Here is a 14,868-nt window from a genome sequence, read left to right as displayed (position 1 = left end):
CAAATACTTATTTTTCAACATAATTTTCTAATAAAATCAGAAAATGCTATTTTATGGATTTATTTTCTCATTATGTCTCATAGTTGAGGTATACCTAAGATGAACATTACAGGCCTCTCGTCTTTATAAGTGGGAGAAGTTGTACAATTGGTGGCGGACATATGCAGCGTGGTGGCTCGATCTGGATCTGTCCAACTCCGCGACGGCCTTGGCTGGAGAGATTATGGGTTCCTATTAAGCTCTTACTAACACCCTCTACAGGTATCATTCTCAATTCTCCTTTCCTTTTCCCCTTCAGTCTGTTGCAAAAGTGTGGTCTGTGGTGTTGAGTAACTTTGCACAGCCTTTGTATCTCCTAGACACCCTTGTGGGGGAACGTACATTTACCTCACCTGCAAAGGTTACATGATGCCAGGTTCTGGGGTTCTCATGGTGTCAAATTTGTGATCCACTTGTTTGGAGAGGATCAAGTTTTCCTGTCCTTTTCAGACATGAAGGAATGTTATAGCCTTCCTGGAAATGCCTTCTTTAGGTATCTTCAGCTGAGGCATGCAGTCCAGGCGCAGTTTGGCTCCTTGACGTTTACCCCTGTATTTTCCGAAGTGGAGCTTCTACTGGGGTCCACGGATCTTTCTAAACCCTTGACTGAGGCCTATGCTCTCCTGCAGACACTGGGCTTAGCCTGTTCTCACAAGCATTTTCTAAATGGATGGCTGATATCCCAGATCTGTCTGAGGAGCAGTGGAAGGAGGTTGAAGGCTCTTATTATTCTACAGTAGTCAGTGGTAGAGATATGCTGATCCAATCTAGGTACGTTTTACGATTGTATTATACCCCTACAAATTTATACCCCATGCTGATTTGTGTTTCCGCTGTTCATGTGAAGTAGATACTTTTTTGCATGCTGTGTTGGAGTGTCCAGTCATTGCTCTCTTCTGGAGGGAGATGATGGGGTTTCTGGCTGATAATCTGGATTTTCCTTTTTCACTCACTCCTGCGGTATGCCTGCTTGGAGTCATAAATGAGGTGGTTTATAGTTCGCCTATTGATTCGCTTTCTGCTGTTCTGTGCCCGTAAAGTGGTTGTGATGAACTGGAAGGATACCTCCTCTCTCCCGCTGTCTCGTTGGCTGACACTGGTCAACATGTATGTCCCGTTATACCAGACTCTTTATGTGAGTCGTAAGTGTCCAAAGAAATTCAATAAGGTATGGACCCCCTGGTTTCTGCTTGGTGTGTTGGACGACCACCTGGGTGGATTGTCCCAGTAGTTTCCTATAGGCACTGTGATTCTTACTGGGGGGGTTGGGTTACCACGATGTGTGTTTGTGTGTATGTGAGTGTGTTAGTATGTGTTGGGCTTTCTCTGTTTGGGTCTCAGACACACTCTTAAGTTCTATTCTTTTCTATTCTTTACTATACCTTCACATATACCTTGAGGACTGGTATCTAGTTGTCTCATCAACTATATTTTTTCTACACTCTTAAGTTGTCCTGAGCAATGTCCTGTATGTTATATGCTGGAACTGGTCTCTGGGTCCTACAGAGTTTATTTGTATTTGTTGTATTTTGTACCACCGTGGGTGGTGGTTATCACTTAATTTCTAAATTTAAATAAATACTTAAAACAAAACAATTGGTGGCTGACTTTTTTGCCCCACTGTATCCATGTACCCCAAAAAAAAAAAAAATCACTTGGGGAGATTTATCAAAACCTATGTAGAGGAAAAGTTGACCAGTTGCCCATAGCAACCAATCAGATTGCCTCTTTCATTTTTAAAAGGGCCTCTGACAAATGAAAGAACCAATCTGATTGGTTGCTATGGGCAACTGGTCAACTTTTCCTCTACCCAGGTTTTGGTTAATCTCTTCAACTCTTTATCCAACATTTTAAGCTTTTGTGCCCTTCCTCAGGCTTAATTGGGTGGAATGGACTTTACATACTGAAAGGTCACATTAAGTGACTGAATTAGGTGCTGTGTGTGATCTAGTTTTTTTGGAGGGGAACAGAGAGTATCTACTATGCTGAGCACACCGCACACTCATTGTTTTAATAAATCAAATATGCTCACAAATTCAAAATATAGTCCTCTGCAAAGCTTGTAAGAGGAGTAACATAAGTGTTAACTACACTTTTGCAAAATAGCAATAATGGCAGTTGTACTCGCTGCTTACTTTGTAGACATACAGTCATGGCCGTAAATGTTGGCACCCCTGAAGAAAATGAAGTATTTCCCACAGAAAAGGATTGCAGTAACACATGTTTTGCTATACACATGTTTATTCCCTTTGTGTGTATTGGAACTAAACAAAAAAAAAAAAGGAGGAAAAAAAGCAAATTGGACATAATGTGACACTAAACTACAAAAATGGGCTGGACAAAATTATTGCCACCCTTTTAAAATTGTGGATAAATAATTGTTTCAAGCATGTGATGCTCCTTTAAACTCACCTGGGGCAAGTAACAGGTGTGGGCAATATAAAAATCACACCTGAAAGCAGATAAAAATGGAGAGAAGTTGAATTGCATTGTGTGTCTGTGTGTGCCACACTAAGCATGGGCAACAGAAAGAGGAGAAGAGAACAGTCTGAGGACTTGAGAACCAAAATTGTGGAAAAATATCAACAACCTCAAGGTTACAAGTCCTTCTCCAGAGATCTAGATTTGCCTTTGTCCACAGTGCGCAACATTATCAAGAAGTTTTTAACCCATGGCACTGTAGATAATCTCCCTGGGCATAGATTGAAGAGAAAAATTGATGAAAGGATAGCCAGATGGTGGATAAGCAGCCTCAAACAAATTCCAAAGATATTCAAGCTGTCCTACAAGCTCAAGGAGCATCATTTTCAGTGTGAATTTTCCATCAACATTTAAATTATATGAAACGCTATGGCAGGAGACCTAGTAGGACCCCACTGCTGACACAGAGACATAAAATAGCAAGACTACATTTTGCCAAAATTAACTTGAGTAAGCCAAAATCCTTTTGGTAAAAACATCTTGTGGACAGATGAGACCAAGATAGAGCTTTTTGGTAAAGCACATCATTCTACTGTTTACCAAAAACAGAATGAGACCTACAAAGAAAAGAACACAGTACCTACAGTGAAATATGGAGGTTCATGTGGAGGGATGTGGAGGTTCAATGTGGAGGTTCAATTATGTTTTGGGGTTGTTTTGCTCCCTGTGGCACTGGGTGCCTTGAATGTGTTCAAGGCATCATGAAATCTGAGGATTACCAATGGCTTTTGGGTCGCACTGTACAGCCCAGTGTCAGAAAGCTGGGTTTGCGTCCAGGATCTTGGGTTTTCCAGCAGGACAATGACCCCAAACATACATCAAAAAGCACTCAGAAATGGATGGCAACAAAGTGCTGGAAAGTTCTGAAGTGGTCAGTAATGAGTCCAGATCTAAATCCCATTGAACACCTGTGGCTGAGAGGTGTAAGAAGCTTATTGATGGTTATAGGAAGCGACTGATTTCAGTTATTTGTGCAACCAAATATTAATTTAAGGGTGCCAATAATTATGTCCAGCCCATTTTTGGAGTTTGGTGTGACATTATATCCAATTAGCTTTTTTCCTCCTTTTTTGGTTTAGTTCCAATACACACAAGGGAATAAACATGTGTATAGCAAAACGTGTTACTGCAATCCTTTTCTGTGAGAAATACTTCATTTTCTTGAAAAATTTCAGGGGTGCCAACATTTACGGCCATGAATGTATGTGGGGGGATTTATCAAAAGCTGCGCAGAGCAAGAGAGTTACCATTTCGCATGGCAACCAATCAGATTGCTTCTTTCATTTTTCAGAGGCCTTTTTAAAAATAAAGGAGCAATGTGGTTGCTTTTCCTCTATACAGGTTTTGATAAATCTCCCCCACATACTTTAGGACCAACACCAGATAGGTGTGTGACACAAGTACTTCTGCAGTCTAAGTACTGACAATGGAAGTTCACTATTGCTGCTATGGCAGAATGTGGCATATGCCCAGGAAGTTTCACAATGATTTTGGACAACATTATATTATTCAAAATTTTACTTAATATGCAGAGAATTAACAGAGAATTATCAAAAGGCACCTGAATAGGCAACTGTTTGTATGTTACATGTATGTTTAACTTTCTGTAACCAAGTCTTTAGCAAAACAAAAAAAAAGTATTAAGCAAATTAATGAAAAAAAAAGTTGGTTTTACTAACTAAAATCATTTATGAAAAAAGTGTCCATATATGTGGATATGTGCAGCTCAACAGATAGATTGGAGGGTAGGGAACAGGGGTTAAAGGGGTATTCCAGGCCAAAACTTTTTTTTTATATATCAACTGGCTCCGGAAAGTTAAACGGATTTGTAAATTACTTCTATTAACAAATCTTAATCCTTCCAATAGTTATTAGCTTCTGAAGTTGAGTTGTTGTTTTCTGTCTAACTGCTCTCTGATGACTCACGTCCCGGGAGCTGTGCAGTTCCTATGGGGATATTCTCCCATCATGCACAGCTCCCGGGACGTGACATCATCACTGAGCAGTTAGACAGAAAACTTCAGAAGCTAATAACTATTGGAAGGATTAAGATTTTTTAATAGAAGTAATTTACAAATCTGTTTAACTTTCTGGAGCCAGTTGATATATATAAAAAAAGGTTTTGCCTGGAATACCCCTTTAATTGTTAGCACTCAATACCCAAGGTGCTGTGATATATACAAAATTATAATAATAAAAAAAAAAGGACAGTCCTCAATGTTCTCTATAGGGAAAAACTGGAACACAGTGTGTATAATGGTAATAGTAGTGATATCAATGCTAATAATGCTGGGCGTATAGGTAATAGTATAATACAAGTTCTAGGGATACCTTACAATGACGGTATAATTCAGAAAGAAGTGGTGAGAGTGCTGAGTATATGGAACAAGAGGGAAAGAGGAAAAATGGAGGAAGGGGAAAGAATAACAGAGAGGTGGACAGAAATCAGAGGGGTACGAAAAGAGAGATATCTGACTATTAATCGAATACAACAAATAAATATGTGAATTTATTACTAATAAAATACACAAGGATATTGCAGGGCCCTTGCGATTCCCACCTAAAATCAGTACAAAAATGGAATAAGACAAGGAATATAAGCAATAAAACAAATAAATAAATGCAATCCCCCTAAATGTGGATGAAGTAATGTCCTACAGATAAAGTGTCCGTATTATCACAGATATTCCTGTGGAAAGAAAGAGGCAGTGCAGCAATCTCAGTCCTGTAAGAAAAACACAATCCTGTGGAAAGATGGGTGTCTCTTTGAGATCAATTAATAAAGTGCAATCACAGTGGTGGCAGTTTATTCGATGCCTCTATTGCCATCTATTGGGCATCAATTGATGATGATAGCTGCTATGCAGCTTGTGATCCTGTGAATAGAAAGATCATGGGACTATGTCCCGCTCATCCGTCCGCCCTCGAGTCCGCACTGCTCTTGGCAGCTTCAGCCATGCGGGGCAGTTGCTGGTTAGGCAAACAGTCCCGCACAGCGAGCGCTTCAGAGCAGGAGCGATATCCTGGGATCCGGGCATGTGAGTGAAGCCCGCGTGTGCACTACCGGTGCTTGTGCACAAAATCCTTGTGTGTGCTGGCGGTGTCTCAAGGTGTTGCTGAGCGCACTCAGAGGGGAAGAAAAGAAAACAAAAAAAAAAAACGCTTGTTTTGAATTGGCCAATGCAATAGTGATAATGTTCTTGTATGCACTTAGCTCTGTAGGGAAGGTCCCTTCGTAAATCATCACAGGGGATGCAATGAACTGAACAGATAGACGCATTTCAGTAATTTACTAATCTGTTTAACTTTCTGGAGCCAGTTGATATGAAAGAAAATAGTTTTTCACCAGAGTACTGCTTCAACATAGAAACATAGAATGTGTCGGTAGACAAGAACCATTCTGCCCGTCTGCCCAATAATCTGAATACTATGAATAGTCCCAGGCCCTATCTTATATGAAGGATAGCCTTATGCTTATCCCATGCATGTTTAAACTCCTTCACTGTATTTGCAGTGACCACTTCTGCAGGAAGGCTATTCCATGCATCCACTACTCTCTCAGTAAAGTAATACTTCCTGATATTACTGCATAAAACTTTGCCCTTCTAATTTAAAATGATATCCTCTTGTGGTAGTTTTTCTTCTTTTAAATATGCTCTCCTCCTTTACCGTGTTGATTCCGTTTATGTACAGTGGTCCCTCAACATACGATGGTAATCGGTTCCAAACGGACCATCGTTTGTTGAAACCATTGCATGTTGAGGGATCCGTGCAATGTAAAGTATAGGACAGTGGTCTACAACCTGCAGACCTACAGATGTTGCAAAACTACAACACCGTTGGCTGTCCGGGCATGCTGGGAGTTGTAGTTTTGCCACATCTGGAGGTCCGCAGGTTGTAGACCACTGTTAGAGAAAGTTGTACTCACCTTTCCCCGCCGCTCCGGACCGTCACCGCTCGTCACCGCTGCCCGGGATGTCGCCGCCCATTGCTGTCGCCGCATCCCCGGGGTGTCCACGACGCTCCTGTAAGGCCTCTGCTTCCCCAGCATCCTCGCTTTCCGTCACCGCCATCACTTCGCTACGCACGCCACTCCTATTGGATGACGGGACAGCGTGCGCGGAGAGCGCCGACGATGCAGGGATCCCAAAGAGGACGGTCAGGAGCCCTGAGGACAGGTAAGTGATCGTCAGCGGAGCACACAGGGCACCGTAAACGGCTATCCGTTGGCAGCTGAAGCAGTCAGCGCTGCCGGATAGCTGTTTATGCGATAGCCCCGACATACAAAAGCATCATATGTTGATGCTGCCTTCAACATGCGATGGTCTTTGAGAGTCCATCGCATGTTGAAATTATCGTATGTCGGGGCCATCGTAGGTCGAGGGGTCACTGTATTTAAAAGTTTCTATCATATCACCTCTGTCTAGTCTTTCTTCCAAGCTATACATGTTAAGGTCCTTTAATCCCTTAATGACGCAGGATGTATATTTACATCCTGTGCCATCTCCCGCGATATAACGTGGTGACCCTGCGTCATATCGGGTCGGTGGCCGGGACCCGGGGCTAATACCGGACATCACCGATCGCGGTGATGCCTGGTATTAACCCTTCAGATGCGGCAATCAAAGTTGACTGCTGCGTCTAAAGTGAAACCGAAACCATCTGGCATCTCAGTATGGCTGTTCGGGACGGCCGCAGTGAAATCGCAGCGTCCCGAACAGCTTGCAGGACACGCGGAGGATCCCTACTTTCCTCCTGCGTGTCCGATCGCCGAATGACTGCTCTGTGCCTGAGATCCAGGCAGGAACAGTCAAGTGGCAATAACACTGATCAATGCCATGTTAATGCATGGCAGTGATCAGTGTAGGAAATCAGTGTGTGCAATGTTATAGCCCCCTATGGGGGCTATAACATTGCAAAAAAACATAAAAGTGAAAATAAAGTGTTAATAAATGTGATTTAACCCCTTCCCTAATAAAGTCAGAATCACCCCCCTTTTCCCATAAAAAAAATACTATGTAAATAAAAATAAATATAAACATATGTGGTATCGCCGCGTGCATAAATGTCCTAACTATAAAAATATATCAATTAAACCGCACGATCAATGGCGTACACGTAAAAAACAGTCCAAAGTTTAAAATCGCATATTTTTGGCAACTTTTTATACCATAAAAATATGAATAAAAAGCGATCAAATAGTCCGATCAAAACAAAAATGGTACCGATAAAAACTTCAGATCACAGCGCAAAAATGTATCCCTAATACATCCTCATATGCGGAAAAAAAAAAAAGTTATAGGGGTCAGAAGAGGACATTTTTAAACGTATAAATTTTCCTGCATGTAGTTATGATTTTTTCCAGAAGTACGACAAAATCAAACCAATATAAGTAGGGTATCATTTTAACCGTATGGACCTACAGAATAACCCCTTAATGACGCAGGACGTATATTTACATCATGCGCCGGCTCCCGCGATATGAAGCGGGATCGCGCCGCGATCCTGCATCATATCGCGTCGGTCCCGGTGCTCATCAACGGCCGGGACCCGCGGCTAATACCACACATCGCCGATCGCGGCGATGTGCGGTATTAACCCTTTAGAAGCGGCGGTCAAAGCTGACCGCTGCTTCTAAAGTGAAACTGAAAGTGACCCGGCTGCTCAGTCGGGCTGTTCGGGACCACCGCGATGAAATCGCGGCGTCCCGAACAGCTGACCGGACACCGGGAGGGCCCTTACCTGCCTCCTCGGTGTCCGATCGACGAATGACTGCTCCGTGCCTGAGATCCAGGCAGGAGCAGTCAAGCGCCGATAATGCTGATCACAGGCGTGTTAATACACGCCTGTGATCTGTGTAAAAGATCAGTGTGTGCAGTGTTATAGGTCCCTATGGGACCTATAACACTGCAAAAAAAATGTAAAAAAAAAAGTGTTAATAAAGGTCATTTAACCCCTTCCCTAATAAAAGTTTGGATCAAACCCCCTTTTCCCATAAAAAAAATAAAACAGTGTAAAAAAATTAATAAACAAACATATGTGGTATCGCCGTGTGCGTAAATGTCCGAACTATAAAAATATATCATTAATTAAACCGCACGGTCAATGGCGTACGCGCAAAAAAATTCCAAAGTCCAAAAAAGCGTATTTTGGTCACTTTTTATACCATTAAAAAAATGAATAAAAAGTGATCAAAAAGTCCGATCAAAACAATAATCATACCGATAAAAACTTCAGATCAAAGCGCAAAAAATGAGTCCTCATACCACCTTGTACGTGGAAAAATAAAAAAGTTATAGGGGTCAGAAGATGACATTTTTAAACGTATAAATTTTCCTGCATGTAGTTATGATTTTTTCCAGAAGTGCGACAAAATCAAACCTATATAAGTAGGGTATCATTTTAACCGTATGGACCTACAGAATAATGATAAGGTGTAATTTTTACCGAAATATGCACTGCGTAGAAACGGAAGCCCCCAAAAGTTACAAAATGGCGGGTTTTTTTTTCGATTTTGTCGCACAATGATTTTTTTTTCCCGTTTCGCCATGCATTTTTGGGTAAAATGACTAATGTCACTGCAAAGTAGAATTGGCGACGCAAAAAATAAGCCAGAATATGGATTTTTAGGTGGAAAATTGAAAGGGTTATGATTTTTAAAAGGTAAGGAGGAAAAAACGAAAGTGCAAAAACGGAAAAACCCGGAGTCCTTAAGGGGATAAAGATAAGGTGTAATTTTTTCAAAAAAAATGCACTGTGTAGAAATGGAAGCCCCCAAAAGTTACAAATGGCATTTTTTTGCACAATTATATTTTTTTCTGTTTTTCCATGGATTTTTGGGTAAAATGACTAATGTCACTGCAAAGCAGAATTGGTGACGCGAAAAATAAGCCATAATATGGATTTTCAGGTGGAAAATTGAAAGGGTTATATATCTTAAAAGGTAAGGAGGAAAAAACTAAAAAAAGGGGTTAACCTTTCCTGGTAAGTTTTATCCTGTAGCCCATGTACTAGTTTATTAGCTCTTCTCTAAACTCTCTCTTTAATGTATCTATATCCATCTAGAGATCCAGTCTCCAGTACTGCTTCTTCCTCTTCACTCAGTACCAGAATGCTCATCAACATAAAATTAGAAACATGGGCACCATCTAGTGGCACATCTTGTCATTTCACCCACAATGCTATGCATTCATTTTTCTGCTGAATAAAGGCTCCTAAATCTTCCTCCAGTCCCATTTCTGATTTTTTAAAAAAAAGTAGCGATACCTTGCGTTTGTGCAGTAAACTTCCCCATACTTAAAAAAATACAAAAAATACAAAACAAGTATAGATCTCCAAAAAGGTTCAACAATGTTCAAATTTGCTGTGACAGACAGAATGTTAAAATAAGAAAATTTAAATACACTATATGGACAAAAGTAACGGGCACGTACAATTTACACCTACAGGGGCTCTTAGGACACTCAATTCTAAATCCATAGGAATTAAAGAGAAACTGACAGCAATTTCACCCGCAATACAACCAATATACTGGGTTATAGTGTGGGTGAGTAGCTGTAATAAGTGGGTCACTTACATTTATAGGTGCCATATTATTGGAGTTCGGGCCCTTTCTAAATCAGCAGGCATTGTGCAGCTCTGCGCAATGGAGGTGGGGAGCCAGTTAGCCGAGCTCCCCCTCCAGCCTCCTTCCGTGATGTCAGAGCCAGGTGCAGCGAGCAGCAGAGCCCTTATTCACCCCCTGAAGACTCTGATGGAAGAGGACGGGCTGAGGACTGAATATTGATAAGGCAGGGGAGCTCAGCTCCCTGCGCAATGTCAACTGATTTAGAAACGGCCCGAACTCCAGATATACAGCACCTATAAATGTAAGTGACCCCCGCTAATAACAGCTATTCATATAACAGTTATTGCGGGTAAAATAGCTGTTAATTTTCTTTAATATTAGGTTGGTCCCCCTTTGCAGTTATAACAGCTTCCGCTCTTCTGGGAAGACTTTCTATAAAATTTTGAAGGTGTCTGCGGGAACTTTTGCACATTCATCTAAAACAGCATGCGTGTGGTTAGACTCTAATGTTGGATGAAAGGGCCTGGATCACAATATCCATTCTAGTTCATCCCTAATGTGTTGGATGGAGTTAAGGTCATCAGGGTTCTGTGCAGAGTTAAAGGGGTTATCCAGCATAAGGTGATTTTAGCACGTACCTGGCAGACAGTAATGGACATGCTTAGGAAGGATCTGCGCTTGTCTTGGGGCTAAATGGCTATGTTGTGAGATTACCATAACACTGTGGCTAGCTGTTTGTGAACTTGTATTTCCTTTCTTTTTTTGACTACAAATCCCACAATTCCATCCTCCTCCCTCCCACACATCAGCCCCCCCACCCATTGAAACATAAATGAGCTGCATCCATTCAAATCAGTGTGGTTTTCAATCAGGGTGCTTACAGCTGTTGCTTTTGTTGCAGATTGATCCCTCCACCCATTGAAGCAGACAGACTCCCTGTCATCAGTTGACTAGTGAGTCAGGTCTCAGCCGCATTGCAAGCTGGGAAAGATCCGAGACAACAGTCATTTTGTATGCTGTTAAAAATAAATATTGGGGTGAAAATCACATAAGAATTGTGAGAAAACCATCACACACAGGTACAGACACTATATTATGAACTACACTAACTTTACAGCCCCTGTAGCATAGTTATATAAAAAAAATCCTGGAATACCCCTTTAAGGTTAAGGTTCTGTGCAGTCCAGTCAAGTTATTCCATACCAAACTTATCTAACCATATCTTTAGACTTTAGTCCTTGCTTTTTGCACTGGGGCACAGTCATGCTGGGACAGAGAAAGGCCAAAACCAAACATTTCCCACAAAGTTGGTAGCAAACATCTGTCTACAAAGTCATGGTATGCTGGAGCATTAAGAATTTTCTTCATTGGAAGAACCTGGTCTAAGCCTACCCTCGTGAAACAATCTCATCGCAATATCGATTCTTCACCAAACTTTAGTGTTGGGACAATGCAGTCAGGCAGGTAACATTTGGATTTGCTTAATTCTGACTCCCTCACCAGACTGCTAGATAGAGAAGAGGGATATCAATACGCTAGAGTCCACTGGTGGGGTGCTTTAGAACCAGCTGCTCAGCCATGGAAAACCATGCCAGGAAGCTCCAGGCGTATATAGTGCCCCATATATACATTGGCCAACTTGTGCAACTCCCTATAAACGATGTACGGTAACCACACCAACACAGTGCCCCTAGTTCTGGCCGTTCTGTGCAGCTTGACTGACTCCGCCGCTTTGCTCTACTGTACTCTAGTTCTGTGATGGAAGTCATGCACAGGATGTGTCTCGCTGCCCTTTTGCTCGTCCAGTCACAGGGCAAGCTTGATAACTCACAGAGCAGGACAGCAGCGACGTCCCGTGTGATGTGCAGCCGGCCGGCAGCAGCCAGCATACATTGCCCGCAACTGCAGATTCACACTTTTGAAACTGAATCTCCTGCCAGTAAAAGGCAGGGGATTCAGATTTTTTTTATTTGTGGCATCAGTGCCCTAAGGTAAATGCTTTGGCAGCCTTAGGCAAGTGCCAGCCCTGTGTATTTCCGCTCTGTAACTTTACATGGTCTTGCTGTGGTGCCTAAAAGCTTCAACACTGCAATTATACCTACTTACAGTCAATTGTGAAAGATCTAGGAGAGAAAAAAATGTCATGAACTCACTGGTTGCAGTGGTGCAATACTATGGCCCATACTATGAAATATCTCCACTAGATAGTTGGCTAGGGAACATCATTAAGTCAGGTTAGCATTTATTCTCTAAAGCTAAGTTCCCATTGCTGTTGTTCTCTGTCCCATTAAGAGCTCGTTTCTTTCTTTGTGCCAAATGGCCCCAAAAATGGGTCTAAGCACAAAGAACTTCATTGGGGTTCCGACAGATCACATTAACTTGAATAACGCAAGCAATATTTTTCTCCAATAAGCTCCCGTCAATCCGACGGACTTGCTGACGGAGTTACGTATAAATGAGCCCGATCGCAATGTGAACGAGCCCTTACTTGGCTTAATTAGAAACACCTATGTACAGTCAGGAACATCAAACATGTAGCTAAAACTTCACACAGAATATATGGTTTCTTTAGGAAACTGGAGAAACTCTGCTAGAGATCTAGAGCTTTGTTAATAGATAATACAAATTGAATGTTTCTGGAATCTGAATAGTTATTTCATTGTAATGTTGCGTACATCACTTACAATTGCATTTGTGTTCCTGCGAGTTATAAATATAGGAGTCAGGCATGCCAGACAGGATAGTAGTGGTAAAGTCACAAATCATTTATTTGCCCATAGTCACAGTAGATTGAATGAATCTGCAGCTGCAGCACGTGCATATCTGTGTATTTACTTCTTTATTGTGCTAATAAGTGCGGAAAGACTTGTAATACTGCCATCTGCTGAAAAAGAGATACAACTAAAACGATTGACCTTTTTAAACGTTATCAGCCGACACACAGCCGTTTATTCCAACAGTTTGACAATACGCCAGATATTCCAAATACTTTCCAAATCTCCCAAGCAACTACATTTTATGTTAAAAAAATAAAATACTACTACTACACACACATTATATACACACACACACACACATTATATACACACACACACACACACACACACACACATTATATATACACACACACACACACACACACACACACATTATATACACACATTATATACACACACACATACATTATATATACACACACACACACACACACACATTATATATACACACACACACACACACACACACACATTATATATACACACACACACACACATTATATATACACACACACACACACATTATATATACACACACACACACACACACACACACACACACATTATATATATATATATATATACACACACACACACACACACACACACACACATTATATACACACACACAAACTGACATGTATAGGTAATAGGCGCGCCAAAAAGAATACCCATAATATTGCCAACACTAAAAATATTTGAGATATTGGGGGAGATTTATCAAAACCTGTGCAGAGGAAAACTTGCCCAGTTGCCCATGGCAACCAATCAGCTTGCTTCTTTCATTTTTAAGAAGGCCTGTGAAAAATGAAAGAAGTGATCTGATATCTGCTATGGGCAACTGGACAGGTTTTCCTCTGCACAGGTTTTGATAAAACTCCCCCATTGTACATATACTGTATTTTTTGCCGTATGAGACGCACTTTTTCTTCCCCAAAACTGGGGGGGAAGTTGGTGCGTCTTAAAAGGAGAATACACACCTATCGCGGCGGTCCCTGCGGCCATCAACGGCCGGGACCCGCGGCTAATACAGGTCATCACCGATTGCGGTGATGCCCTGTATTAACCCTTCAGATGCGGCGATCAAAGCTGACGATCACGTCTGAAAATAACACTAACCCGGCTGTGCAGTCGGGCTGTTCGGGACCGCTGCATTAAAATCGCAGCGTCCCGAACAGCTTACAGGACATCGGGAGGGACCTTACCTGCCTCCTCGGTGTCTGTTCCGTGTCGGGATTCCCTGCATGGCCGGCGCTCTCCTTAGTCATCATCACGTTGTTGCGCACGCCGCCCCGTCATCCAATAGGAGCGGCGTGCGTAGCGACGTCATGGCGGCGACGGAGAGCGAGGATGCCGGACAGCAGAGACGTTCCGGAGCGACAGGGACACCCCGGGGACGCGGCGACAGCGATGGAGGGCGACATTCAGGGCAGCGGTGACTGGTCCGGAGCGGCAGGGACACGCGAGTATTACCTCCTGAACCAGTGGTCTTCAACCTGCGGACCTCCAGATGTTGCAAAACTACAACTCCCAGCATGCCCGGACAGCCAACGGCTGTCCCGGCATGCTGGGAGTTGTAGTTTTGCAACATCTGAAGGTCCGCAGGTTGAAGATCACTGTCCTATACTTTACATTGTATTTGGTTCAGAATCTTTATTTTCTAGATTTTTATCCTATAAAATTAGGTGCGTCTTATATGCCGGAGCGTCTTATATGACGAAAAATACGGGTATATATTTTTTAACTATTGTACCTTATACACAGATATGTAAAAGTGTTTGGCTCATTCAAAGAGTTAGAACAGAACATTTTCCCCCATAGCACTTCGTTTATTAAGCATACTATAGCATGTATATGGCTAATATTGTAGTATCATACAAGGTTATCAGAGTAGAACACTCATGGACAGTATTTAAAGCCTCCACCCACCATACTGCTGACCTTTCCTTTATATTTCCAGGCCTGACAAAGCAACGCAGTCCTATAAAGATGGCAACACATCTT

The 14,868-nt window shown here is 42.0% G+C and overlaps 1 protein-coding gene across 11 annotated transcripts in view; it reads right to left on the bottom strand.

Moving 5' to 3' along the window:
- Positions 1–14,868, bottom strand: part of GRIP1 (glutamate receptor interacting protein 1) — a 598,139-nt gene that overhangs the window by 227,905 nt on the left and 355,366 nt on the right. The window lies entirely within an intron of this gene.

The sequence above is a fragment of the Hyla sarda genome, chromosome 4, assembly GCF_029499605.1.
Source record: "Hyla sarda isolate aHylSar1 chromosome 4, aHylSar1.hap1, whole genome shotgun sequence".
In the NCBI taxonomy this organism is placed as follows: domain Eukaryota; kingdom Metazoa; phylum Chordata; class Amphibia; order Anura; family Hylidae; genus Hyla; species Hyla sarda.
Note: the sequence above shows the minus strand (reverse complement) of the source record. Positions and strands in the feature narration are given on the sequence as shown.